Source organism: Equus przewalskii, chromosome 18 (genome assembly GCF_037783145.1).
Source record: "Equus przewalskii isolate Varuska chromosome 18, EquPr2, whole genome shotgun sequence".
In the NCBI taxonomy this organism is placed as follows: Eukaryota; Metazoa; Chordata; class Mammalia; order Perissodactyla; family Equidae; genus Equus; species Equus przewalskii.
This window is the reverse complement of record NC_091848.1, coordinates 3,723,232-3,751,089: the sequence shown is the minus strand read 5'-3', so window position 1 is coordinate 3,751,089 and position 27,858 is coordinate 3,723,232. Positions and strand designations below refer to the sequence as shown.

Genomic DNA, 27,858 nt, shown 5'->3' with positions numbered 1-27,858 from the left:
ATACCACCATATTGTCCATGAATAACAATTTTCTTCCTTCCTTTCCATACCTTGTCCATTTCGTTTATTTTTCCTGCCTAATTCTACCTCCAGTAAAAGTTTGAGTAGAAGCGGTAACGGTGGGCATACTTGTCTCGATCCAGCCCTGGAGGAGGGGAAGGGGACGAGATTTACAGTATTTTACTACTAAATATGATATTTTCTGTATGTTTTTGTAGGTGCCCTTTATTAAAGAAGTCGTTTTTATTTAGTTTGCTAAAAAAAAATTTAGCTTGAATGTATAGCAAATTTAACAAATGCTCTTCTGTCTATTGAGATAATCCTACGATTTTCTCAATTATTCTGTCAAAGGGATCAATTATGTTGATTGATTGAGTGTTAAACTAATCTTGTATTCCTTGAATAAACCCATCTTTGCCACGATGTATCATGATCCCTTTTATATATTCTATGTTATTTCCTAATATTTTGTTTGGGATTTTTCACAATTATGTTCATAAGTGAGACTGACCAGAATTTTTTTTTTTGTAATATTCTTGTAAGGTGTTAATGTTAAAGTTATGCTGGGCTCAAAAAAACCAAACCAAAAAAACAAAACTAGGAAGTGTTCCCTCTTTCTCCATGCTCTAAAAGAGTTTGTGAAAAATTGGTTTTGTTTCTCCCTTAAATGTTTGAAAGAATGTTAGAGAAGCCATCTTCTCCTGAAGTTTTCTAAAGGTTTTTATTTACATATTTTATCATTTAATGTCTTTAGTACTTAGAGTATTAAACATATTTGGAATTTCTTCTTGGCTTAGTTTTAGTAAGTTTTTTTAAAGAATTTACTTATTTCTTTTAAATTTTCAAAATTATTGTCATGCAGTTGCTTATACCATCTGCTCATTCTGTTTTTGAGGACAACAGAATCTATATTAACAACCCACTATTCATGCTTATATTGATTCTCTCTCTCTCTGCCCCACCAGAGATCAAATATTTTTCCAGCCCATTCTCTCCCCTATCTCTTTCTGGCATATCTCCAATGATATACGTTAAACCTTCCGATATTCACTCACAGGTGTCAGAAGCTGTTTATGTTTTTTCCATTTCTTTCTAGCTTCTTCATATCGGGTTATTTCTATTGATCTCTCTTTCAGTTCACCTCCACTTTCATCAGTCATCTCCCTTCCGCTAATTACATCCATTTTTAAAATTTTCGATGTTGTATATTTTTGAAGTTCTAGAATTCCATTTGATTATTTCTAGTGTCAATTTCTCTGCTGAGATGTCCTATCTTTTCGTTCATCATGAGCCTATTTCCTTTTCATCCTTGAGCGCAGATACATGGCTGCTGTAAAATTAGATGGTGCTGATTCCCACACCTGGGAAGTGAGTGTGCCCACTTTCAGCCTCCACTGACTGTTCTTCTCTTGAGAATAGGTCAGATTCTCCTGCTTCTTCATGTGTTGAGGAATCTTGAATTACATGCTGGACATTGTCGTTGTTATGTTGTGAGACTCTGGATTCTGTGTAGCCCCTCAGAGGAGCACTGATGTTTTCATTTCAGTAGGCCTTTAGACTGGTGGGAGTGAGACTGCACACTCTATCTCCTGGGTGGCAGCTCAAAGCTCTGTCCCATTCTTTTCTCCTTGGCTGGAGTCTGCCCCACGCGTGCCTGGCTCAGGGCTCAGCGAGAGATTTGGGCAAAGATTATACATAGAATTTGAAGCTCCCCCCTCAGGTCTTCTCCAGGATTCTCCACTCAATTTCTAGTGACTGTGGTTGTCCTTAACTCCATTCCCCAAATCTTTAGGCAAAAAGATTATGGGTTTTCTATTACAGTTATAGCTGCCCCATTGGTATAAACTGAATGTTTGTGTTCCCCACCACCACCAAATTCATATGTTGAAAGTCTAACCCCTAGTGTGTCTGGAGTTAGACATGGGGCCTCTGTGGAAGTAATTAAGGTTAAATGAGGTAATAAGAGTAGGGTCCTGATTCAACAGGATTAGTGTCCTTATAAAAAGACACGCCAGAGAGCTCTTTCTTTCTCCACACACATACAAAGAAGAGGTCATGTGAGATGGCGGCCATCAGCAACCCAACCAGACACCAACCCCACTGGCGCGTTGCTCCCAGAATTCCAGTCTCCAGACCTGTGTGAAAACAAACTTCTGTTTCAGTCCCCCAGTCTGTGGTACTTTGTTACGGCAGGCCAAGCAGACTAGTACATCTATGGAATCCTGATTTCACCTCTTCTCAGGGTAAAAGCCATAAAACTAGGCAAATTCCCTTCTCCCAGAAGTTGACTTCCTTCCAGAATCTATCTATCTGCTTTTGTTCACTCTCTAATGACCTCAGTTGTTGGTTTTCATATTTTATCCAAAGTTTATACATGTTATCTGAAGAAGAGTCAGGTCTGCTATGAGGATAATATCTTAATTATCCTTCTTTTTGTGTCTGTTTGGGAGGCCTAATTTACTAAGTTCTTTTTTCCAATCTGCTGAAATGGACTTAGATCACTGGTTTTTTGTACACTTCTTGTTTAACATGGATAATGTGGTTAGTGTGCTCTTCTCATCTTTTGTATTGCTTATTAAACTTTTCAACTGCTTGTTCTATTATTTACTGAATGAGGTTATTAAAATCTCACACTAAGCTTATGGAAACAACTATTTCTTCTTTTAGTTCTGATTTTTTGCTTTATATATTTTCAGTGTATGTTATTAGATTTAATTTTTCTGGATTTTAATTATTCTATATTTTGGAGAATTATCCTTTTTAATAGTATAAAACATACTTTTTTATCTCTACTAATACTTCTTTCTTTAAAGACTATATGTCTGATATTGTCTGATATTCTTATAAATAACCCAACTTCGTTTTGCTTAGTGTTTGCGTGAAATTTTTCCATTCCATTTCCATATAGAAAGGAAAATCTTTCAGTTTTCTTATATTTAAGTCCTTTTAAAATGAGCAGCATAAGGTTAGATTCTGTATTTGTCTTTCACCTGGCTATCTGCACCTCATAAGTGGAATACTGAGGTATTTTGTCTATTTACATTTAATATTTTTACTGACATTTTTTGGTTTAAATCTATCATCTTACTATCTGCTTTCTATTTGCCCATCCATTCCATATTTTGTTTTTACCTCCTTTCTTACCTTTTATTGAGTTAATTAATCACATATTTTAAAAAATCTATTCCATTCTGCCGGCTGGTTATTTATAACATTCTGTTTAATATTTCTAATAGTTTGACTTGAGGTTTGCACTTGCATTCTTGGCCAGTTGGAGCTAATAAAAGGTCGTTCATAGACCACTGCCCAGACAGTGCAGGGACCTTAAAACAATTGAAATCCTCCTCCCACCTCGTACCTCATGTCCTGTTGTTATTATGACTTTAATTCCACATATATTTAAAAGCTCACAACACACTATTATTATTATTTTATAGTGCCAAAATTCATTCGATTTACTCACATATTTACCCTTTCTGTTGCTCTTTAGTCCTTCTGTACTTCCCTGCTTCCATCTGGGGTCATTTTCCTTCTGCCTAAAGAAATCCCATTAGTGTTTCTTTTAGTGTAGATCTACTGGTAACAGATTCATCTAGTTTTGTTCTTTGTTTGTTTTATTATATTTTTGCCCCCAAAAAATCTTTGTAATGTCTTTATTTTTGCAGGATATTTTTGCTTCATACAGAATTCTAGATGGGCATTTTTTTCTTCTGGTTTTTGAAGCTATTCCAATCACCTGGCTTCTATTGTTTCTTTGAAAACTTTGCTGCCATTGTGATTGCTGCTCCTTTGAAGTAATATGACTCATTTCTCTAGAGTCTTAGGATTTGTTCTCAACTTCTGTTTCAGCAATAGTCTGTGATGTGCTTAGATATGATTTTCTTTGTATTTCCCACCTTACTTTTAGTAGCATCTTGAATCTAATGCTTGATCTTTTGTCAGTAGGGGGAAATTCTTAACCATTGTCTCTTGAAATAATACTTCTTCCCTGTTGGCACACCAATTACATGTATCTTGAACCATTTTACCACATCCTATATGTCACTTATGCTCTTTTCTGTATTTTCCATTCTTTCATATCTCTATAGCTTATTTTAGATATTTTTGTCTGACCTATCTTTTAGTTCATGCATCCTTTCTCTATCTGTGTCTTATCTGCTGCTAAATCCATCTAGGAATTCCTAATTTTGTTTTTATCTTTCAGTATTAGAGTTTCTATTTGATCTTTTTAAAAGATAATTTCCAATTCTCTACTAAAATTTTCCATCATGCCATTTAATTTCTAACTCCTTTTCTAATATCCACAATATAAGATCCCCTGAATCTATTTTTCTGGTGCCTATTTTTCCTCTTTCTTTTTATTTTTCAATTCTTATTTTTCATATGCCTGCTTGTGTTTGATTAATTACTAGATGTTGTACATAATCGAGGTCAGTCAAGGCTCTGGTGATGACGTTGTCCTTCAGTGAGGATTTGCTTTTGTTCCGGCGGGTATTTGAAGAGGAGTCACTCACTTCTCAATCGAGAACTGAACTTGTTTAAAGCTGAGCTCCAGCCTTTGTGAGGCCTGGTGCATTTCTACTTTGCCCTCCATCATGAGGCACAGCCCTTCAGGAGTGCAACCAAACATCTGGAGTAGTGAGCCCTGCGCTCCGCTATTCGTCCTTCAGTCCCATGGGACTGCCAAGATTCTGCCTGCCTTCTCAGCCTCTCGGCTTCACATTAAAACTCCCAAAGGCTTTGCCCGATGGCAGCCTCCTCTCTCTAGGTTCTCCTTCTCTCTGGGGTCTTAGCCCCTCAAAGTTTTCTTTCCAAATCAGTTTTTCGATTTATTTTTTCTTCCAGCTTTTCTCCTTTATCTCAGGGATAGGGCTCAACTAATGACAATTAGTCCACCACAGCCAGAAGTCTCCAATATATTGTGATGAAGAAATGTTTTTAAACCTTAAGATTTTATCCAGCCTAACAGAACCACAAGCTAAAAATTGTACTTTGACATATGTTAAAGAACCAAAGGTTAATCTCTCTCTGAATTTTGACCCAATTTGTTTAAATATACCAGTAACAAAGTTAAAGCAATTACTTTCACTTTATTTTTCAATAACTTTAGCAAATGTTAGTTTTTTCATATTATGGGATGAGCACTCTTAGGAATCACAGGTCCACAGCGCATGAGACAGACAGGGTCCCCACTCTCATACAGCTTACGATGTCCTACACTTACAGAGCTGTAAATCCAATATGGTTTTAGCAGCTACGTAGCTGTTACAAAGACGAACGTATAGTGGAATCCTTCCTTCCTTGCATTGTGTGAGTCAGCTTCAGCTTGGGGTCAGCTACCAAAAGACTAACTATAAAACCACCCTCCCATCTTTGCAGAACAGGCATCACATGGAGGTGCCCGAGTAGGTGACATACGGGCCCAAAGCAAAGAGGCAGACCCCATACCAAGCGAAAAGCAGCTACTTGATGAAAAAAAAATAAAGACAAAAAACAGAGCAAGCGTTTGTTTGACCCTACTGTAAGGGAGAAAAATCAACTGAATCCAATTCTGTACTTAGGCTGAACTATACAACTCAGTCATGGAGGCAGACAGTTAACTATTGCAAGAAAAACTACGCTACAAGGAAATGGCGCCCTGACCAACATGAGCGTATAGCAGGACTAGCATGTGGTCCACAACAAAAATTAAGCCAAATCTTAGTAGTCAAAGAAGAGTAACCTGGCCCAGACCAGTAAATCATTAGAGATTGATATCACTCCCACCATATGTGATATTTCTGCTTATTCCAGATGATACTAAGTGTTGGGAGTTAACTTTATATTCTTTTATTCCATAAATTATTTAGTTATTCTCAATGAGATCTTTCTACTGTGTTCATAAAGTCTCAAATTAAAGAACCACCAAGTTATCCAATACATCAGGGGTTGTTAACACGAAGACCTGCTTAGGAGCTATCAGTGAGTTGAAATTTTATACCAAATTTTGTGTGGATGTGTGACTAAGCATTTTTCTGGGGAGAGGGTTTAAAGCCTTCTTCTGTTTCTTGAAAGAGTCCATAACTCCAAAAAAGTTTCAGGACCACTGCTGTCCCATGAGGATCTGGAGTCAGGTGCCCAGAGTGAATGAAAGAGGGAAAGTAACCCCGCAGAGTCCTGTCTCCACAAGGTTTCCTTTCACAGAGTATGCCGGGCTTCACGATGGAAAGCGACAATCAGCACCGCTCTCCGGTTCCTCCGAGTTATTGTTTCAACCCAGCCACCTCAAATAGTCTGCTGTTATAGCAGTTTTTTGTAAACTTGGGGTCTTTTTCTGCCTTATGTCACTAGCTTTAGTTTACTGGAAAAAAATCAAGATTGGGAGACTGTTATTATGAAGGAAAACAGACTTCTTCCAGTAGAATCAATATCTACAAAAATTGTTCTCCCACTACCAATTTTTAAAATAGCAATGAACTATAGAATAGTTTCATTTTAAAGCCTATAGGTTGCTCCATACAAGTTTTTAAAGCTCATATTTTTTTCAAATATGGCATTTGTTAAATGTTACCACATTGAGATTTTTATCAGTATACTGCTATTAAAATGTAGTTTGTAGTTTTCTAACTCAGAAAGATTTAACAAATTTGAATCAAACTTGCTAGAAAGTAATCATGAAGTCAAGTTGATTTGCAATATGCTGGTACGTGAAACCACACCAGGTCTGTCAGGGCTGCGGGAATTCAGATTGGAGTTATACCCACTTGACATCACTATAATCCGGCATTGCATTATTTACAAAATAGCTTTTGGCTAGACGTTTTGTGGTACTTACAAAAGGAGAAATGTGAAATTACCTAATTTGCGCTGGCTTCTGGTATAGTAATTTCACGTGAACCGATATTCCTTTAGGCTGCCACGTTGCATTTTAATTAGAATCCTTCATTTTTGGACAATGACTGGAGAATAACTCAGCCGACCTTGAGTTTCTTAATCGTCACTCCCTGGTAATGAATGAATCAACAAAGGGAGTAGTTTTAGTTTCCAAGTCTGAATCTAAATGTGACATTCCTCCACGTTTAATTGCAGTCCATTCAGTTTTAAAAGACCATTTTGCAGAATAGCTAGGGCTAAATGGAGGCAATTTCTAGAAACATTCTTTACATATAGTCAACATGTCCCTGAAAACAAATGCTAGGGCATAGGATTATGTGATTAGTATTTTTTAAAGCACTTAATCCATCCTTCTTGAATTTTAGTTATTTTTTTTAAAGGAAAATCACTTTCCTAAATATAAGCAAATGCAGGTCTAGAAATAGTTGAGACAAAATTATCAAATAGCATTAACGTTATACCTGTAATCAAACCCCAGCCCCATATGTAGCCTTACCATTGATTTGAAGAACTTCCTTTATTACCTGACAAGCTTGCTCATTCTGTCCATTCATTTCGATTTTGTTGGGCTTTCAGCCATGCCTGTAATGTTGCTGAGGAGTAAAATATCTTTCATAACCAGAATCATAAATCTTTCTTATAACCATGAGACTATATCTTTATGGCCATAGATCATTTTAGTTACTGTCAAAAAGTGCCATCATATCACGTTACAAATTAGAAAACCGAAAGACAGTGCATGGTGGCAATACCTATTATGTGTGGGCAGGAAAATGATTTTCCTTTCTCATAAGCCAACATTTCTAATTACAAATACTTTTTAGACACATAGAAATGATGTGGATATGTGTTTGGCCAAATTGTGAAAGCACAACTAGGTTAATGTGAGGAAATAAAACTGATATTTATGAAAAAGTACTCTTTCAAATGGAGACGGTAAAAAACAGACAAGGAAAAGAAGGAAATTGACCCTTTCAATTAATACGGATGAGAGAAAAAGATTACCTTTCTGATCTCAATCTCCCACACAAAGGTTGGGCATAGATTCACTAACGAGACAACTCTTGAGTTTCTTCTTGGCCAGAACTGACGGTCGTCCAGACGTTCAACGGATGCCCCTTATCGATGTTCTGAATGTATGGTCATTATTAAGTTACTCATCCTACGAAAAGAAAATAGAAATTTTGATTAATAGATGTTAAACCTTTTTGTTGTTTTATTTAAACCCTCTTCTTGCTTTCAATCTAACGTAACAGTAGTTGCATATTTTTTTTCTCTGCTTTATCTCCCCAAACCCCCCCTGTACACAGTTGTATATCTTAGTTGCAGGTCCTTCTAGGTGTGTGTAGTTATATTTTTAAAGCACTTTCTTTCCTTAGAATTCATAGTATCTGCTGTGTCCTGGACGTCACAAAACCTTGGAAGAGAGTTGGCTGTGGCCCTCATTTCCCATGCCTGTCCCCTAACACAGCTGTGCATGGAAGGGCTTTTACGTGATTGGGCGTCGAGGGAGGGCGGTGGAAAGAGAAAGGGAACTCAGGCAAGCTTTTGTGCCCCTCTTTGTCTCTTTGTCCTTAAATGCATTTCCCAGCTTCCCCTGTACCGCAGGGGTGCTGATCCTGGGAACTCAGGCTTACCAGGCTCCTTTGCCACCTGGCTGCCAGGCAGCTTTAGCAACGGGAAATACGAGAAGGAGACAGGAAGCAGAAGAAAGTGAGAAGCCAGGTTATTTCTCCTCCTCTCACCAGCTTTCGTGGCTACTCCAGCAGCAGCAGCTCTGCTCCATGCCTCCAGCTTTCTCTAGGCATGTCCACTGCAGTTCCAGCTTCCTGGGTGGCCCCTGCTCCAGGCTTTGATGCTCCACCCCTTTCCTCTGTCTCTTCAGCCCCATGAGAGGTGGTCATCCGGAGGCTGCTCATCTCTGGGCTGCCTTGCTGTTCCCTGCTTGCTCTTCTAGTGCTTCCAACCTTCGTAACCAGGGCAACTAGGGCATCCCAAGTTACTGTTACAGATACGAGGTCCACTTCCCTCTATATGCCCTGACCTGTAGTTTCTTTATTGAATAAAAAGGAGTCTGCAATCCTCGGGGAGGGAGAGGAAATGCAGTGACCCAAGTTGACATGGATAAATAAAAGTTTTAAGGAAAAGGAGAATACAGGTAAAACTGACACTTGCCAGCACTACATACACACATGCACACGGATACACATACACATACAAATGCTAATTGAAAAAATAGGCAGTTAACTTTCTCTGCATAACTGGTCCTTCCTGACCTCCGCTGTCTTTTAATCAAAAGCTCAGAGAGATGGATTCGGAATAGTACTGTATCACCATTTTTCCATGTAGGTCCCCAAGGTCCACGCGTAGAGTTAATTCCCCTCTCTGGCTACCAAAGATGCGAGGAAGAGCAGTGTTGATAGTGACTCTGGCCCTGGTTGTAGCAGGAGGTTAATGAAGCCAAAGACATGTGCTTGGAGAGCCTGAAACTCCCACCGAGAGTTAATTTTGTTTGCCCATTTCCTAATGGTCTGTGTAGTCATTAGGCTTACTGCTGTTTAGCACTTGATGCATTTTCTTTTTACTTTTGGCTTTTGTTATCCAGGGGTCAGAGCTGAAAGCATCTAGTACTTAAAATTACTGAGTGGTTTTCTAATGGTCACAGTATGTGGGAACTGTACACTCTGCAAAGCTAAGTGTCATTTGGCACAAATTATCCCAGGTAATTTATAACCAATCTAGCTGCCCTTTCTTGATAAGCAAATTCCATGTATGTGTGTGTGTGTGTGTGTGTGTGTATGCACACAGGAGTCAGAGTCAGCCTTTGTGTTTTAAATTAGACTTTCATTCCCTATTGAAAGGCATGAATTGACCTGAAATTTATAACCATCTTTATGACACAAAATAAGTGTAATTATTGTAATTCAAATTAGAAAACCAAGAACATGCTGCAGTCTGGGCCACATGTTTCTATCCCTTGGTGACTGCGTTTCCCAAACCAAGATCCAGGACACGTGTTCTGGTAAAGAACTCCCTTTAAAAATGTTCTTAACTCTTACTTATATAATCATTCTTATAAAGGTATAAAAATTCAATCACATTTTATGCACACTTCCTAATTTTTAAAGAGAATAAAATTTTTGTAAATGAGGATTAGTCTAGAAGTTCCCAGCGTTGACACCTGTGCCATCTCCTCTTCTTTCCTCTGAGGGAGGCTTCTATCCATTGGCCTTGTTTGATCTGTCGATGGTCACTGCTTCCTCCAGAAAACAATAAAAATTCTTTGCTCTTAACACTGGGATGACAAGCATTTAAGAATCTAAATTCACATGCAATCAAACTGGAAGTTGGGGATTGGATCACTTAAAATATCCCCTTCGTTCCGAACTACAGTAGTATGCTCCCGAGAGTAAGAGGAAAAATCACAGTACATAATCTTTCCCCCATGGAAAAGATTTAAACTAGCCTTTCCCAAAACCAGATTAAAATCGGTCTAGTGAAAATAAGGCGAGTCCAAGCCACATCTTTTGTGCAGCAAGTTTTCTAAGTGAGTAAAGGTTTGAGGAGGCAGTTCCCGGGTGGGACCTGAGGCTGCTGAGAAGGGCGTCACTGGCCAGGGGATCCCCGAGACATAAGCATCCAGTTGATAACAATGTGAGCCTGAACGGGATGTGCCTTGTGAGCTCCCTCTGCAGCTTCATCTGGGATGCTCATGTAGGAACGAGCCTGCGAAACCAGCTAGCAAGGACCAGAAAGAGACAAACATCAACAACCATAGGGAGGTTTCAGGAAATCTCGAGAAACAAAATTCAAAGGCAGTTCTCCACGGTTCTAGAAAGAAAAACAGAAAATATGCATCTGAACTTTCACCTTGAGAAGTTGTGTGACTTCTTAAATTTTTGTAGCTTGTCCGTGTCTATTACTTATTAATCTGCTTTTCTGACAGTAAATAAGAGCAAATCCCTTAAAAAAAAAATCCTGCTTCTTCTTGTTTGTAGGACAATAGGAAAGAGAATTTGGGGAGACCACATCTAACTTGGTATCCCAGTTTGGGGGTGAAGAATTCTGAGGATAAGAGAGGAAAGGAGGAGAGTAAATCCTTAGAGTTTGAGGAAAGGTGCTAAGGAGGGCACTTCCGGCTGAGGACGTGGGAGGAGAAGGAGCCGGGAGTTTAAGACCTTTTCTCACACAGGGCTCTCCTCAGGAGCCCTCTGGAGCTCACTTTCCAAGCTCTCTGACTCCACAAATGCAACAGTGCCAACACGGCCTACATGAGAACAGGTTTTCTATGAGCGATTTGGTTATGAGGTCTTTCAATCGTATCTTCCAATCCACCTCCCTTGTCCCATTACAATCCCATTAAGAGCCAAGCCTGCCCCATTCCTTTCCTACACAGCTCTGTATCGTCTCTAACTATGGCACCCACACCCTTTTCATAAATAGAGTAGCAGTACTTCTCATGCCGCCCTTCAGCTCAACGCCATTCCCAAAAGTAGTGGACAAAGGAATGGGCCCAAAGGACAAAGGAATGGAATGAGAGCAAGATGGGTTTGGAGAGCAAGTGTTTGGTACCTGTTTTCAAAAGGAACTTCTCTCTCAGAACTGCAAGTGACTTCTCAAGAGTTGGAGACCCAGCTCTGCTCAGACGGAGAGCTCCCGCTTGGGTCTCTAATTATACCCAAGGCCCGGGTCTCAGTTCCAAATCCTTTCACCTTAGAGGATGGAGTTGTCTTCAGTAGAGAGTCATTTTCAAGGATAGAAGATTTTTCTCTTTTTTTACCCCAATATTTTATTATGAAATTTTTCAAACATACAACAAACAGAAAAATTTTAGCGTGAACACCCGTATACTCACCACCCGGATTATACTGGTACTATATTACTGTACTGGCTTTGTTGCATTTCTAGCCATCAATAAACCTACTGTTTTATGCATTTCAAAGTACAGACATCAAAACACTTCTTCCTAAATACTTCAGCATGTATATCAGTAGCTAAAATGTAATAATTGTTTACAGATTTTAATGTAAAATTTATGTATGATAAAATTTACAAATCTTAAGTGTATATCTGCTGAGTATTCTTTAATCTGCTGTTTTCACAAATGTACACATCTGTACGATGCTAACTGCTGGTAAGGTGTAGTATTCTGTATTAAGCTCTGTCCCGCATTGCCATTGTCCCAGAGGGTTCTTTCACGCCCTTCCCGGTCACTCTCAACCCTCCAAGCCCCCCTAGGGTCATCAGGTCTACTGATGCTTCTTCTTAGACAAGAGTATTTCTCATGCTTGCTAAAGAGTCATGCAAATAATGGTTTTAGTGATGAACCTTTGCCGTCAGTCAAACTTCAGGGACATTTGGCTTCAACACAAGAAAAATTTACCATTTATGAATGACTGATTATTGTAGATAAATGAGTAAAAGGAGGATCATTCTATTACATAAGTCAGCCTCACCTCCTGCCCATTGATAACAGATAGCCTGGCTAAGAAATAAAGTACACCTGGTCTCAGCTTGATAAATCAGCAGTTTCATTTGTCTCACGATGGAGGGTCAAAGGAAAAGATCTTCAGTTTCTGAATATGGTCCCCATGTGATTTCTGGTCTGAGAATACAGGACAAAAGAGAACAGCTTTTGATATTACCAATGAGCTCTTTTGGTCCGAGTCACTCATACTCATTTATTAATAGTATTACGGGGTCCTAGAAAAAATGTAAATACAAGAACTCATCTTGCCAAATGATTAACCACTCCTGGGCGGAAGTTAAGAACCATGAAAGGCACATTTCTTCTTCCAGGCTGGGTAGGAAGTTACTGTTGCCCTGTGCTCGGTAGTGGTACCCTAGTGGCTTATGAGAGCGAATTCTACTCCTGAAGTATCAACTGCGGATAGGAGGTAGCTCTCTGGCACGTTGTTTTTCACATTAAATGGAAAGTTTCTGACTCCTGTGCCATCTTTCCATCCACGGTGTGGTCTTTTCTCTGATGTTCGTTGGTTTTGTTTTCTGATAGCTGATATCATTCCTCCTCTTTATCCTATTGAGTCACTTTTCTTTTACTGTCTCTTTACCAAGTCCTTCCACAACCCCCCCCCCCACCCCATGTTTCCTTTGCCTCACATCATTGCGTGTTTTATTCCCATGGTGGAACTTGCTGCTGCTTCATATAAATTCCCACTCCTCCCATTCTCCCCGTCTCTCTCCAGTCACCCCCCTTCACCTGTTATCCTTTTTGTTTCTCTTTCCGGCTGCTTAATGACTTCTCCTGCTGATGAGCTGTGCTCAACATCCTGAGCAGCCTGAAGCACCTGCGAGCCCCTCCCTGGGCACACTGCTCGCCACGTGCTCCAGCGCGGACGGGGGCCGGGCTCCAGGTGTGTGCACTGCAGGGGGGCTCTGTCGTGACACGCACATCTCAAACGTTCCATCAGTTTTTTGGTTAATGAACCTCTGTGCTTCCCATTTTTATTTCGTTTCTTTTTTTAAGTTGAAGTTTGATACTTTGGAAAATATTTTTCTGCTGGAGACATTTTCAGTGCCATCTTTTGGAAGCAGAAGCCGACCCAGTGTTTGTTCACGTAACACACCAGAATCAAGTTTTTTTGTTACGACTAACAGTTGGGAGGGTGGAATAATACGAATCACTGATGTTTGTCTAGCACTGTCCTTGTCAATACGTTCTCAGGCATCAATCGTCCCATTTGAGTCTAAGAGCAACCCTAGCCATTATTCTCATGTTTCTCACTTTAAGTCAAAAACATCTGCGGGCGTTACTGAGGGAGTGCCTCAGAACAACTGTATGTCAGCTAGATGGCAGCTGAGCCGGAGAACACCTCCATAACACGGCTAATGCGAAATTTCCCTTGCTCTTTCCCCACTGGGTTTTCCTCCCCTGGATCAGCAGTTAGAATACAAAGTTTCTAGGAGGCTGGTATCTTTCTTAAACACCCTGCGGTGGTCAGGAAGTTGTTCCTACAATAATTCATCAGACGCCCATACATTGTGTGCTGGGACATTTAGACACATCAATGCCGTCATGAATATACAGGCAATCCACTCTTGACCCTGAAGATGTGCGCCTAGAAAAATTGTATGTAGATCAAATTACTGCACATGAAACCACACTGTAAAACACACCAGGGTAATACGCTATTTAAAGAAATACTGAAGTTTACCTTTGTAAAGAATTCTTTCATGATGCAAATAATCCACATTTTATTTGTAAATTTAGGACTTTAGGCATGAGTTTGTGTGAAGTGAAGGACACATCAATTTTAATGGACTTAAGTAGATGGAGGTCCAAGACACACTTTTCTGAACCACCCAGGGGACGCCAGCAGCTGTTCAGTGAAACAAAGGGACAAATTAGTCCCTCTGGAACAATGGAACTCTGCCATTATTCTTAATATGAGTTGATATGACTATAGGAGGTCTTTTCGCCTCTCCCATAGTGGTTTTCCCTTTCCCAGTAATTGTTTCCTCAGAGTAAACTTGAGCTTTATATTTGTGAAAAGTGCAAGGCATTCTTTTCTAACAAACCACACGAGCATCAGATACCCTTGAACTAAGTATACAAGCGTACACAAGTGCTCTCTTGCATTTCCTGAGATGAGGTTCAAAATGTTACCTCTAGTCTCTGAACGCTCCTTAAGCAGGCTTTGCAGTTCTTAACTTACGACCTTGGAATCAACTCTAAATTCCCTCAATTCTTTGCTCCCATTTTCAGTTCATGGACAAACAACCACAATGCCCTTGGATTATTTACGTACTCTCTGTTTTCATCCCCTATGCCACATTCCACTTTCAGTAAATAATTTTCTATCTAAATAATAAATAATCACCATCCTTGCTCAGAAAGGTATTTCTAAAACGCTCACTGCTGAGGAAAGTTACACAGGGTTGTCCCCTCTCCAGTGCAGGCGAATGTCCTTCCCAAGGAGCCAACCTCAAGAACTTTAGAGCTACGGTCCTTGAGGAAGTGAGGAACCCACTCATTACCCATAGCTGTGCGCAGAAACGACTGCGGAGAGAGTAAATTTGTCTCGGCTGCCAGGATCCTTTGGAGCGATGCTCTCTGATTCCTGTGGAAAATAGATCAAGACAGAGACCTTGAGTGCCCAGATATGAGGAGAGTTTGCTGACTTCATAGAGTTCTAGACCAAGCCTGGAGAGTTCAGTATTGCCTTCGTCCATGCCCGGGATGGACTTCCATGGGGATTTTATAAGCTCCCAACTTGGGGTAACTTCACAAGTTTGCCCCCAATGTCTCCCCTACAAAACGAAACCACGTGGAAGAAGATACGGAAATTATACTAAGAGAGACAAAATTAGTGAACTTGATGCTACAATTGTTGCAATTTATTTATTTATTTTTGAGGAAGATTAGCCCTGAACTAACATCTGCTGCCAATCCTCCTATTTTTGCTGAGGAAGACTGGCCCTGAGCTAACATCTTCCTCCATTTTATATGTGGGATGCCTGCTACAGTGTGGCTTGACAGTGATGCTTAGGTCCACGCCAGGGATCTGAACTGGCGAGCCCCAGGCCACTGAGGCAGAGTGTGGGAACTTAACCACTATGCCACAGGGCAGGCCCCCAATTCCTGCAATTTTTACCTTTTTTCCTAGGACATCTCTCCTCCTCTCTTATTCTGTGACCTCAACCCATCCTTTGGTATTGTAGTTAGACCATGGCCAAAATCCTTCGCTCCCCATGCCACACTTCTAAAATCCTGAATTTTAGATTTGATCAAATGCATCGGAAAAGACAAATATTCTTCACCTCTCCCACAGACAGCTGTCTTTGGGAGGGGTGTTGTTTCTACTTGTGTTAGAGATCTTTAGACATGTTTGCTTTAACAAAAAGATTGTAACTCAGTTAGCTGGGAAAGAAAAGGAAAAAGGGATTGCAGCATGCAGATGCTGTTCTGAAGGTAGCGTCGGCCCCCGGCAGCGGGCTGGGGGCGGGGAGCACGCAAGGCTTGAAGGGCCGCTGACGCACCTGCGTTGATCGCTAAATTCCTTTACTGTTCAACTTCCATCTGATTAATATTAATGCTCAAATTATATCTCCACAATTTTCAATATAGAAACTTAGAGGCTACCACAATGTTACTTCAGGAGAACGAGTTATAAGCAATTTTTTTCTTTATTTTTCTCTATTTTTTAAATGTTCCACAAGTAGCATATGCTACCTAGATAACTATATATATAATTATACTTATATTTATTTATATTTATATAAAATACTTATATTTATATAGAAATATAGGTAGCATATGCTACCTATATAATTATTTTTTAAAAATTAAAACCTGTGAGAGGAAAAGCAGTAGATCTATATTGCATATCAAAATCTGAATTTCCTCCTTGTCGTATCTCGTCATATACACTTCTCTTTAAGTATCATTATTGGATTTCTGCCTCAACAAAGCATCTTCTGCCCCCTGCCTTCCACATCTTCCCCACTCCTTGATATATAACACGCTTATTCTGAACTCCTTTAAGCCACCTGCATTTCTCAGCTGAATCTCAAAATTCACCTTCTTCAAACAATCTTTCTTTATCAGCCCCATCTCAACTCAAAATTCACTTTGCCAAACTTCTGTACTCTGCGCTTACACGTATTTACCCATATGTTGCTTAATAAAATATGAAAATGTTATGAAAGTATAACGCACAAACCAACAAGTGCATGAATCCTAAGTGTACACTAAGAAGACTCTTTACGAAGTGAAATCCAGATCAGGGAACAGAACACCATTAGCAGCCCAGAAGCTCTCATCGTGCCCCATCCAGTTACTTCCACCTCACCTCCACCAAGAGGAGCCACCATCCTGAATTTTCACACCATAGATTATTTTCACTTGTACAGTGTATACTCCTTTATGTCTTGCTTCTTGCATCCAACATTATAATTTTAAGATTACTCCATGTTGTTCCATATAGCAATACTTTGTTCATTTTCATTGCTATATAGTATTTCATTGAACAATTATTCCTATCTGTTTGAATTTTGATGGACATTTGGTTTACTCCCAGTTTGGAGCTATTATGAATAGTGCTGATGGAAGTACTCTCATACATGCCTTTTGCAGAACATAAGAGCATTTTACTCAGGTATTTCTAGGAGTCAAATTGCTGGATTGTATACGTACATAGGCTCAGCTTTAATAGATAATTCCAAATAATTTTCCAAACATACTATGTTGCTTTCAAACTGTCTCAAGCTGGAGCTCCCCGCTGGTCAGTCCTGATTAGGCAGTCAGTGTTGACACCCAGCCTGGTGGACGGCCATGTCACGCCTGACTCCAGTGCTCAGCCTGGGGGTAGTAGCCACCCACTCCTGTCTCTGTGAGTGTGTGTGGGAGTTTCTTCAGGGTGCCTGACTCCCACATCTGAAGGGCTACAAAGCTTACTTCATCTCATCAACCCCGGCTAGTGAAAAGGCGAGTCGTTTTTGTCCTTGTGATGTACTCATAACCAGCCATAAACCCACTGAGAGCAAGAACTTTACACTATTGAAGTTTTCAGAAGTTCTCCTCAACTCATCCACGCCACTTTCCATCTCCCTTAAAGAATCCAGCTTCAGACAGTGATAATATGACAGTGACACCCAACTCAGGACTTCTGCCTCGGGCCTCGGGGCTTCCCTTCCCAGCAGCTCATTTCCCCAGTTCCTGCCATAGTAGCAACATGGCGGCTCTCCCCTCTCTGCTTCTCCAGGAGAAGGAGAGACAAGTGTGGATACGGATACTGTATTTGTTAACCGTTTTACACTGAGGGGCTTCTCCATCTTTTTTGGGTTCATAAGTTCTGTTGACACTAATAGCCATCAGATGTTTTTATGGAGGACGCAAGTCTCTATATTTTGTAAGGAAAAGCTAATAAAATGCATTTTTTCTTTCCTTCATTTTAAGCTTTAAACAAAGTGGACTAGAAAGTTCCGTTTGATGAAATGACACCATATAATGTGGTTCCAGTAGATGCACGTAACGTACGTTTACCCTCCTCGCACCCTTCATCTGCCTCATGTAATGAGCATCTTACTGTTGGACTGCTCACCAGTGACCTTCACAGCAGGGGAGCCACTTCCCTCATCCGCATCAGGGCCAGCATGGCTCAGAGCTTGCACATCCTATTCTGGTGAAGGAATTCTTATTTACGAAACAAATAGGAAATTTCTCTCCAAAGTCGTACATTTCCGAAAGATTACACGGTATTTAAGGAATAAACCAATTTGCTGTCCTAATACTTTCCTGACTAGAACATGCTGGAATGTGGAATTTATTCAGGTGGGAGGTAGGGCAGCCTTATGGAACTGACACTCTGCTGGACACTGGTCTTGTGACTTCGGACAAGCGCCTTAGCCCCTCAGCATCTCAGTTTCCTCTCAGCGCACAAATGGAATGCTATTTGTCCTACTCTACTTCACACAATGTTTGAAGAAATACAAACAGTTCTGTAATAAACATTTCATGCACATCTGTTTGTATAATAACTATTTATTGAGCCCTAATATGGAGCAGATATTGTTCTAGGTACTAGGGACACTGCAGTAAACAAAACAAACCCAAGTCCTACCTTTACGAACTTCCACCCCACAGATACGCAAATACATACAACGTGTGCTACTGAGAAACACCAGGGTGAAAAAAATTAAGTGGAGGAAGGGGATAGAGACTAGAAGAGCTAGGAAGACCTCAGTGAGAAGTTGACATTCAAGTGAAAACTGGAAGGAAATAAAGAAGGAACCGTGGCGACACCTTGAGGAAGAGCATTCCAGGCAGCCTTCCAGTGTAAAGGCCCTGAGGTGCAATGTGCCTGGTGTGTTCCAGGAAAAAGGAGGCCAGCGTGGCTGAAGCAGACTGAGTGAGAGGAAGAACGGTAGCCAATAGCTTCAGAGAGGCAAGCAGGAGCGAGCCCAGAGGGCCGTGTCTCCACGAGCGCAGTGCGAGAGCGTCTTCAGGGCCTGCGCCTCAGGAGTTGTATCACTGGGTTGTAAGACGTGAGCATCACAATCCTGCTAGGGATTGCCAAGTTGCTCCTAAGTGTACACTTTTACACTTTCATGAGCTTTTATTTGAATTCCTGTTGTTCTACAGCCTTCCAATTCTTGGTATTTTCAGCCTTAGATTTTGGCCATCTGTCAGACACGAAATGCTAGGTATCATAGTCTCAGTGGGTATTTCCTTAACTACTGGTGGGTTTGAAGCTCTTTTGCTCAGTGTATTGGTCGCTCCAGTTCTCCCCTTTTATAATCTGTTCATATTCTGATTGTTTACTAAGCCGTTGTTGGTTTCCTGTGGTCGTGGGCTGCGTCACACGTTCTGATGCTGAGCCCCTGTCAGTTGCACACGCCGCTGCTGTGCCTGTGGCTTCTCTACTCTGCTGGGCTCAGTGGTGCTCACTGAGGCCTAGAGGCTCTAAATTTTAATATGTTCAAATTGTTAATCTTTTCCTGTGTGGTTTATGCTTTTTGTCTTGTTAAGAAATTATTTCCTATACACAAGATATTTCCTACCTCTACGGTTTCTTTTAATGATCTAAGATTTTAGGTCTTATGTTTAGGAATTGTATTTCCCTGGAATGGAGTAAGGTAAAGAATTTTTTTTGCTACTCGTGACTAACCAACTGTCCCAGTTCCACTTTCTTGGGGTTTTTTTTTTTTTTTTTGGTAAGGAAGATTGGCCCTGAGCTAACATCTGTGCCAATCTTGCTCTACTTTGTATGTGGGGTGCTGCCACAGTATGCCTTGATGAGTGGTGTGTAGGTCCATGCCAGGGATCCGAATCCACAAACCCCGGCTCTCAAAGCAATGCGTGTGAACTTAACCACTCAGCTATAGGCTGGCCCCTCCTACTTTCTCTTTAGAAATGGCAGTTTTCTAGTTTATTGACTTTCCATATATGTAGGTACCTCTCTGGCTTCTTTAACCCCTCCCACTGGTCAAGTTTCCTTCCCCACAACAGTACCACATTATCTTAGTTGCTACAGCTTTACAATAAACCTTGAGATATTTATTTGGGGAAATGGCCAACTGCTCTCACCTTATTCTTCTTCAAAATGGTCTTGGCTATTCTTGACCTTTTGCTCTTCCATACAAGCCTTTAAATCATCTTGCCAAGTTCCGCGGGAGAGCCTCTCGGAGATGTCATTAGGTTGCATTGCATTCAGAGTATTCACATATTTATGAGACTGACTTACTTATTACAAGCGCAGCATACCTTTTCGTTTTCTAGGGGTTTTTTTTTAATGTCATTCATTAAGGTTCGTAACTTTTGCCGTATACTTTGCGCACATCTTTTGTTAGATTTATTCTTCGGAGCCATTTTTGCTGTTGATTATAAATGGTGCTTCTTTTCGTATTTTTGTATTTTGTCACTGTTTGTTCCTGGTGAATAAGAAATGCAACTTTTTTACATTGGTCTAATATCCAGTAAGCCTGCTAAACTCTCTTATTAATTCTAATAATTTTACTAAGATGCTGTTGGGTTTTCTATGTAGAAAATTGTATCACTTGAGAATAAGAACAACTTTATTTCTTCCTTTGTGGTTCATGTACATTCTGTTTCTTCATCTCATTCTAATCCATTAACTGGGTCCTCAGAACAATCTTGAAGTGGAGATAGAGGATCTTTTGTTTCCTTGTTAATTTTTTTTCCTTTTTTTTTTTGTTCTGAGGAAGATTAGCCCTGAGCTAACTGCTGCCAATCCTCCTCCTTTTGCTGAGGAAGACTGGCCCTGAGCTAATATCCGTGCCCATCTTCCTCTACTTTATACGCGGGATGCCTACCACAGCATGGCGTGCCAAGGGGTGCCATGTCCCCACCCGGGATCCAAACTGGTGAGCCCCAGGCCACCAAAACGGAACATGTGAACTTAACCACTGAGCCAGTGGGCTGGCCCCAGTATTTGCTTATATTTAACCTCATGTTTTCCAATTCCTCTGTTCATTAGTCCTCCCTATGCCTCTGTTTGTTCTTCTAGAATCAATGTAATTTTTCAGAGAGTACATTCTTCGTGAGTTCATTCAGTGATTGCCTCACAGACTTTTTCACCACAAAGCGACTATCACATTGTCTCTCTTGAATGACAGGTTGACAGGTGCTTTCTCAGCACTCAGCTCCCGTGTCTGCTGTGGAGGGTTCTGCTGTTAATCTAACTGCTGTCCTTTGAAACAACCCGTCTTTGCTCCCGCTGTTCCTGTGATCTTTCCGTTTGTCTTTTACGTTCTGCAGACGCACAGTAACGTGTCCACACGTGGACTCGGTGCTATTTATCTGCTTGGGGTTTGTAGTGGTTCCTGATTCTGACTGTCCAGTTTGTCTGTCAGTTCTGCAAAATATCAGTCAGTATCTTTTTGAGTTTTCATTCTCCTCCCTTCTGTTTTCTCCACCTGACATTCCAGTTAGAGACTTTGTTACCTCCTTTTGCCTGGAGACAGGGTTTTTTAGTCTACTCTTTTGCTGAAGTGTGATCCTTCTGTGATCCTGGCTGTGTGAAAGGGCCTCAGTGTCATCTCCTCATTTCAGGTGGGCCCCAGGCTGTGCCTCCGTCTCCCTGCCTACCCCTCTCTGCGTCCACCTGTCGGAGCACACGCGCTCACTGACTGGCAGCGGCGAGTCCTCTGGGAGCAGCTGCAGCCCCCACCACTTCCTGCTCTATCTCTGGCTGTGCCCGGGGCTCCCCTCACATTCCCGAGACCTCGGGTGCACATCTGAGAAGAGATCTCTTGCATTTTATCCATCCTGTCTAGGTGTTTTGTAGTTGAAACATACACATGCAAAATCTAGACTACTGCATCACCAAAAACAAAACTCTAGCTTGTTTTTTGCTCTTCGTGTTTTTTTTGTGAGGAAGGTTCTCCCTGAGCTAACATCTTCTTCTGTTAGTATGTGGGACGCTGCCACAGCGTGGCTTGATGAGCAGAGTGTAGGCCCAGGCCCAGGATCTGAACCTGCAAACCCCAGGCCACCCAAGCATGGCACACAGTCTTAACCACTATGTCACCGGGCCGGCCCCTAATTTTTTCATTATAATTTTAAAATTCCTCAGCCCTTTCAATTGCCTTGGTCACATGATTAAATAACAAAACTGTCATGATTCCAAAGCACTTCTCAGGCATTACAAAATGTTACAGAACTTGTTCGCCCTACTGTCAGCTAAGGATTTATTTCCCAAGTCCTTCTCCCATCAACCAAGGGAGAAAAAACAGATGCATTAGCAGGCATAGGGTGAAGTGTGAGCCCTGTCGGTTTACACTCTGCTCCTTCTCTTACCCAGTTGCTGACATTTCCCTGAAGGTTTAAATGATGTTCATTTTGTCAAATAATTTCACTAACATTTCTGAGCGCCCAAGTTCACTGTGCTCAGTTTGCCGGGGAAGCACCCATCTCAAAGTATGAAAGTCATCAAATTCCTGAGAAAAGACACTGGTTGCTCTAAGGAGCTTGGAAAGAGTACAACTCCCTGAGCCTTCACCGTGTTGACACTTCCCTTTCTCGTGTGTGAATGGGCAGTCTGGCTGGCACGAGGAGCCTCTCCCCCAGGCTCCTGGGAGCACCCACCGCCCCATCCTGGGAGACCGCGGGATGCGCCCCGCTGCGTTCTCACCCGCGGCTGCAGGTGTCCTCAGGGTGTCAAACCACTTTCCGAACAGACTCACTCGCTCTTCCACCTCGAAGGCAGCTGGCGGGGAGGCCAGACCTCCCCCTGTGCAGGTGATCACCCTGATAGTGGGGCTTCACTGTGAAGGACGGAGGGTCAGCAGCATCGCCACAGAAAACCCTCGGTTTGCCCAACAACAGTTAAAATTTTGCAAAACTATCGCCAGAACATACTGATCGTTTGAGAAAGAGGTGATTAAAACAAAATATTTAAGCAACTTTTCACATGGATAATTCCAAAAAAAAAAGTTTTAGCCAATGTCTAGAGCAGCGCCTCTCAAAATTTACTGAGCACAGAAATCACCCAGGGTTCTTGTTCAAAATGAACCTTCTGCCTCCGTAGATGGGTTGGGGGAGGGGCAGCTGAGATTTTTATCTACAGACTCGTGAGCGAGCCGCACTTTGAGAGACAAGGCCCTAAAGGACGGAGGCCAATGGCACTATCCACTAGCCGCCAGCCGCAGGTGCTGACTGAGCACTTGAAATGCGGCTAATCCAAATCCAGATGCGCTATAACTATACACACACGCTGAATTCTGATGGCTTAGTAAGCAAAAAGTATACAAAGTGTCAGTAATTTTTTATTTTGATTACATATTGAAATAATATTTTGGACCTATTGAGTGAACTAAAATATATTATTAAAACTAATCTCACCTTTTCTTTTTTACTTTATTTAATATGACTACTAGAAAATTCTGAATGTCACATGTGGCTCACGTTTGTGGCTCACATCATTTCTGTATTCGTTTCCTGTTGCTGCTTTAACAAATTATCACAAATTTAGTGTCTTAAAACAGAACGGCGGCGCCAGCGCGCAGTTCTGGAGGCCGTGGTCCTGGGCGTGGCGCCAGCCTAGGCCCGAGGAAGGGTTCACGTCCTCGCCTTTTCCAGCTTCGAAGGCCACATGCACTCTTGGCTGATGGCCCGTTCTTCAGAGCCAGCGGCACGGCACCTTCAAATATCTTTCTCCGTGTCCCTCCCTTCTCCCCGCCACCCCACACACAGCTTCTGATTCTGTGGTCGCATCGCTTCTCATTTCTGGTTCCCCTACCTCCTGGGTGTAAGGACCCTCGTGACGACATTGGGCCCACCTAGATAATCCAGGATAATCTCCCATCTCGAGATCCTTAACTTTAACGTCTCTGCAAAGTTCCTTTTGCCACATAAAATGACCCATTGACACGTTCCAGGGATAAGGACGAGCGGCATCTTGTGGGGAGCGGGGCTGGGGAGACATCATTTAGTCTACCACATTTCCATGGACAGCACTGACTCACACAATTCATCAGTTTTACATTAAATGATAGCCAATTATGTGCCTTAATCACTAGACAAATGGAGTCAGGAATATAAAATAAAGCATTTTATTATTTCGGTGTCACAATGCTAAACATTAGTTTAACACACCTAAATTTGTTTTTAAGTAGAGTACTTCTGATTTCAGCATAAATTCAGTGTCATCTAAGCAGGTATTGTGGTTGTAAATATTGGCAAAAAATCCAGATTCCTGGATTCTCCTTGTAATTCAAGCTATTTTCTTGGCCCTCAGTTAATTCCCTGTTAACTGACACTTAAGGAGTAATGAATATAAAGAATTAATGAATGTAAAGGATAAAGTCTGGGTCGATGAGTTAAAATCCAGTTATAGCATAATATGTCTGAAAGACTTAGAGTATCTTTGGGGCCTGATTCACCTGGTAAATTATTCATAACTGTATCAGCAAGCATGGGGGCCGGGGCACTGCGACATGCAGAGCATCACGGGAAGACTCTGATGTGTGTGGACCCTAGGAGCTCCCATCATGCAGGGAAACGGACAAGAGCGCCAATGGCAGACATTCCGAAGAGGAAACGAAACACGTCAGCTGCATGGTGGTGATCACAAGGATGGCAGAGGAAGGAAGAGGCGCGGCCTGGTGAGGTCCTCTCAGATCAACACGATCAGGGAAAGCTCCCTGGAAGAAAGAGAACTTGACCCGGGTCTTTGAGAATAGACACAAATCCGGATCCCTTAAGTGTTGGTTCCAAACAATTATTACTCTTCTATTTTGTTTGAGGCACATTTTTAAATACTAGGATTGATCACTTTGAGTTTTTCCCTTTTTTTCCCCCCTCATTTCTTAAACATTAATCTTGGAGGTTAGATCAATGGAGGAAATGAAGGACACAGAAAATGAGGGCAAGAGAAAAAAAGAAGAAATGGAAATTATTGCAGTTTTTCTCCCACACACAACACAATTAACATGTGCTTAGATTTGAGGAATACAACCATAAACTAGCTTCTCAAAATCACAGAAACTGGCTGATGTTCAGTATATTGAAGGCACATAGTCTAACTTGCCATCCATTTCAAAACATTTAAGATTCTGCTGTTGCCTAAAAACACACCACTCTTGCAACAAATTCCCATATTCATAAATTTTGCATAGATCCAAATTACCCTCCTATCTATGTGCTCATCCATCCATCTATAAATAGCAGCTTTATCCCAAGGGCTGTATCAGGATTCCCATCTAAGGACCTGGGCCTCCAAGGGCCCATTTTGTCACGCTTACCCTTTCCTCTAATTGCAACTGGAAATCCTGGACATTGTAGATGCGAACATCAGAGGACACAAAAAGTGGAGTAAAGAAGGCAGAATGCTGGGGACCTCGGGACCCACTCAACAACAGTGCTGAGTTTCTTGGGGTTTCTTTTCACTTCATATGTCCCAGTCTGGGAGCTGAAGAAGCCAGCAACCCGGAAACACCAACAGGTGAGGCAAATAAGAAAGCCCTCACCAAAGGCTTGCTCTCTCAGCCAAAGGGACAGCAAGAGAAGCCTAGTGAGGCAGGAAGCTTTCGGATGACAGCTCTACTCCAGCTGGACACTACTGAAAACACTGTGACCCCAGGCCCACCCTCCCAGCACAGACTGAGGGCGGAGCCCGGACGGCACCCTCTCAAGGCTGTACCAGGAGCCCTGTACGCTGAGCCCAGTGCAGAAGAGGAGGCCCAGGCAGGTGCTGGGCTTCTGTCCCTGCTCTCGAGCTACGGTGATGAAGACTGTGGAACTGGCAGAGGGACAGACACGTAACTCAGTGAATGTGAATCGACAATTCCCGCAAAACGAAAGGTTTAACTTTAACAAAATTATTGTGCTACGACCAACTTACTCAGATAGTGTTTATTTATTCTTTCCTTCTTATGAACTTTTGTTTATATTAAAAATATTACTGAGGAGCTGAGGCGTTTTCTCCCTATATACAATCTTCACACGTTGAGAAATCATTGTTTTATATATGTAAATTAAAACTGAATTGTGGGTCATATTTATGTAACACTTAGCCTTATGTTTTCAAATATTTTGAGTATGATTTGTGAAGTCGAAATCCAGATGCAAAGCCAAAATTCAGTCAACGGTCTAGATAGTTTTAATTAGACTAGATTATCTAGATAATTTTGCAATACGACCAAATAAGGACAATTTGTAAGTTCAGAAATAAGGGTTTTATTTATTTGTAGTTGTTTTCTGAAAAGTAATCACGGAGTAGCTTAAGTGAGACCCTGAGTCTGAATTATCTGTGTCAACAAATAATAAGATTGAGATGGTCAGGGCTACAGTTGAAAGTATACATATAAGATATATGGCACACTCTTTTATTTTCTTTTAAGAAAAAAATCATACTCTCAAAACTCAGCCATTATTCTTAACTCTTGGGAACTTTAATCCAAGACAGCTCCCTAAATGCAAATTAGCATTAATTGCTGGTAATCGTTCTTCTCTGATACAGGGGCCTATGTTCAGTTTTAATCAGTAAGCACGCCATCCAACTGGTTAACTTAGTTTTTGCTTTTAACACAATATTTCATGGATATGTAAATAGTTAATTCATTTAAAAGTTGTGCATCCTTCAGCGACATTTCTACAACCGTGTAACTTTTGACCTTCATTTATAGATATTACTAATACCAGACAAGTGTGCAGTCAGATTAAAAACACACTTACAGGAGCCAGCACTTACCCTCCAGCAACCCCTTAACTGAATCGCTGTGCAGGTTTTCCGGGAGTGTGGTGACTTACTCAAGGTCACCGGGCAATGAAACTCAGCCAGACTCTAACCCACGTATCGCAGCCCCCAGCCAAGCAAATTTTCCGTCACCAAACTGACATCTTGCAGGTGAATATTTCAAACCCATAAAGTAGATCCATTGATTGAATAATGCTTTCATCAGGAATTGATACTCCTCTGGCAATACCTTCTCAAAAGATGAATTTTTTTTTTTTTGAGGAAGACTGGCCCTGAGCTCACATCTGTGCCCATCTTCCTCTACTTTATATGTGGGACGCCTGTCACAGCATGGCTTGCCAAGCAGTGCATAGGTCCGTGGCTGGGATCTGAACTGGTGAACCCCAGGCTGCCAAAGTGGAGCATGTAAACCTAACTGCTATGCCACCAGGCCAGCCCCAAAAGATGAATGTTCTTAAAAGCACTGCTCCAGTATTGAGGAGCACAACATTAGGGGAACATTATGGACGTTCATCTGAGAGGCGGGCTTCGCTGAATGAATGGTATACAGTTGCTTTGACTTCGCCTGGAAAAGGAGAGCTATCTCCGAACCCAAAGCTCAAGAGACCAGGGAAGATGCAGAGGAATGCATACCTGGAAATGGCCTGGTAACTCTCCAGACTGTGGGACGCTGCTGTGTAATGCAGTGTGATCTCCCAAAGGCCTGGTGCTCCTCGTCAGCCACACTCAGAAATCAGCGTCTCCAAGGTGACCACCACTTCCAGCTGCAGAGGCTTGTCCAGGGCAGGAACACAAGCGTCTGCCAGAAGGAGATTATGACGTTCGTTTTGTGCGTGTTTTAATCATTCCCCAGTTGTCCTCTCGCCCATTGGAGCACAGCTACGTCCTCATTACTTGCATTCTCAACATGCCAATTACCTCTTTACTCCCCTCCTGAGTACCTCTTCTCTAAGGCGTCCCAATAATGCATAATTGCCCAGGTCCAGCCTGCAGATCAAACTCCAGTGTAATCTGCAAACCCAAGTAAATACAAAGCAGCTTGCACAGAATTCAGACCTCACCTGGTGACTAAGTTATCTGGTTCTAGCTTTCACATTTTCCCATTTTCCACCTAATGTTCTCCCCACTGTCTCTTCACAACAAATACTTGCCACGTCATTTTGTTTTTTCGAGTGCTACTTCAGCTTCTCTTTAAAAACAGTCACAAAAATCTTTTGTTATTTAGAAATCTAGGGGATGTGTCGCCTCCTTGTCCTTAACTTCTGAGTACCATGCTGGCGAGCAGACGCCATGGCACTCTAGGTCT

General features: G+C 41.6%; 1 long non-coding RNA gene across 3 annotated transcripts in view; it reads right to left on the bottom strand.

Annotated features, from left to right (window-relative positions):
• LOC139077079 (uncharacterized) overlaps positions 1–27,351 on the bottom strand; it is a 40,358-nt gene extending 13,007 nt beyond the window's left edge. Inside the window, exons 1-4 of one of the 3 annotated variants that reach the window (XR_011529290.1) lie at positions 27,186–27,351; positions 14,872–14,954; positions 7,879–8,035; positions 6,837–6,983 (exon numbers count right to left, since the gene is read on the bottom strand). This is a non-coding gene — a long non-coding RNA (uncharacterized lncRNA). Of the gene's footprint in view, positions 1–6,836; positions 6,984–7,878; positions 8,036–8,618; positions 11,127–14,871; positions 14,955–27,185 lie in introns of those variants that run through there. The other 2 variants (XR_011529291.1, XR_011529289.1) reach the window with 2 other exon arrangements.
• Positions 27,352–27,858: the final 507 nt, after the last annotated feature.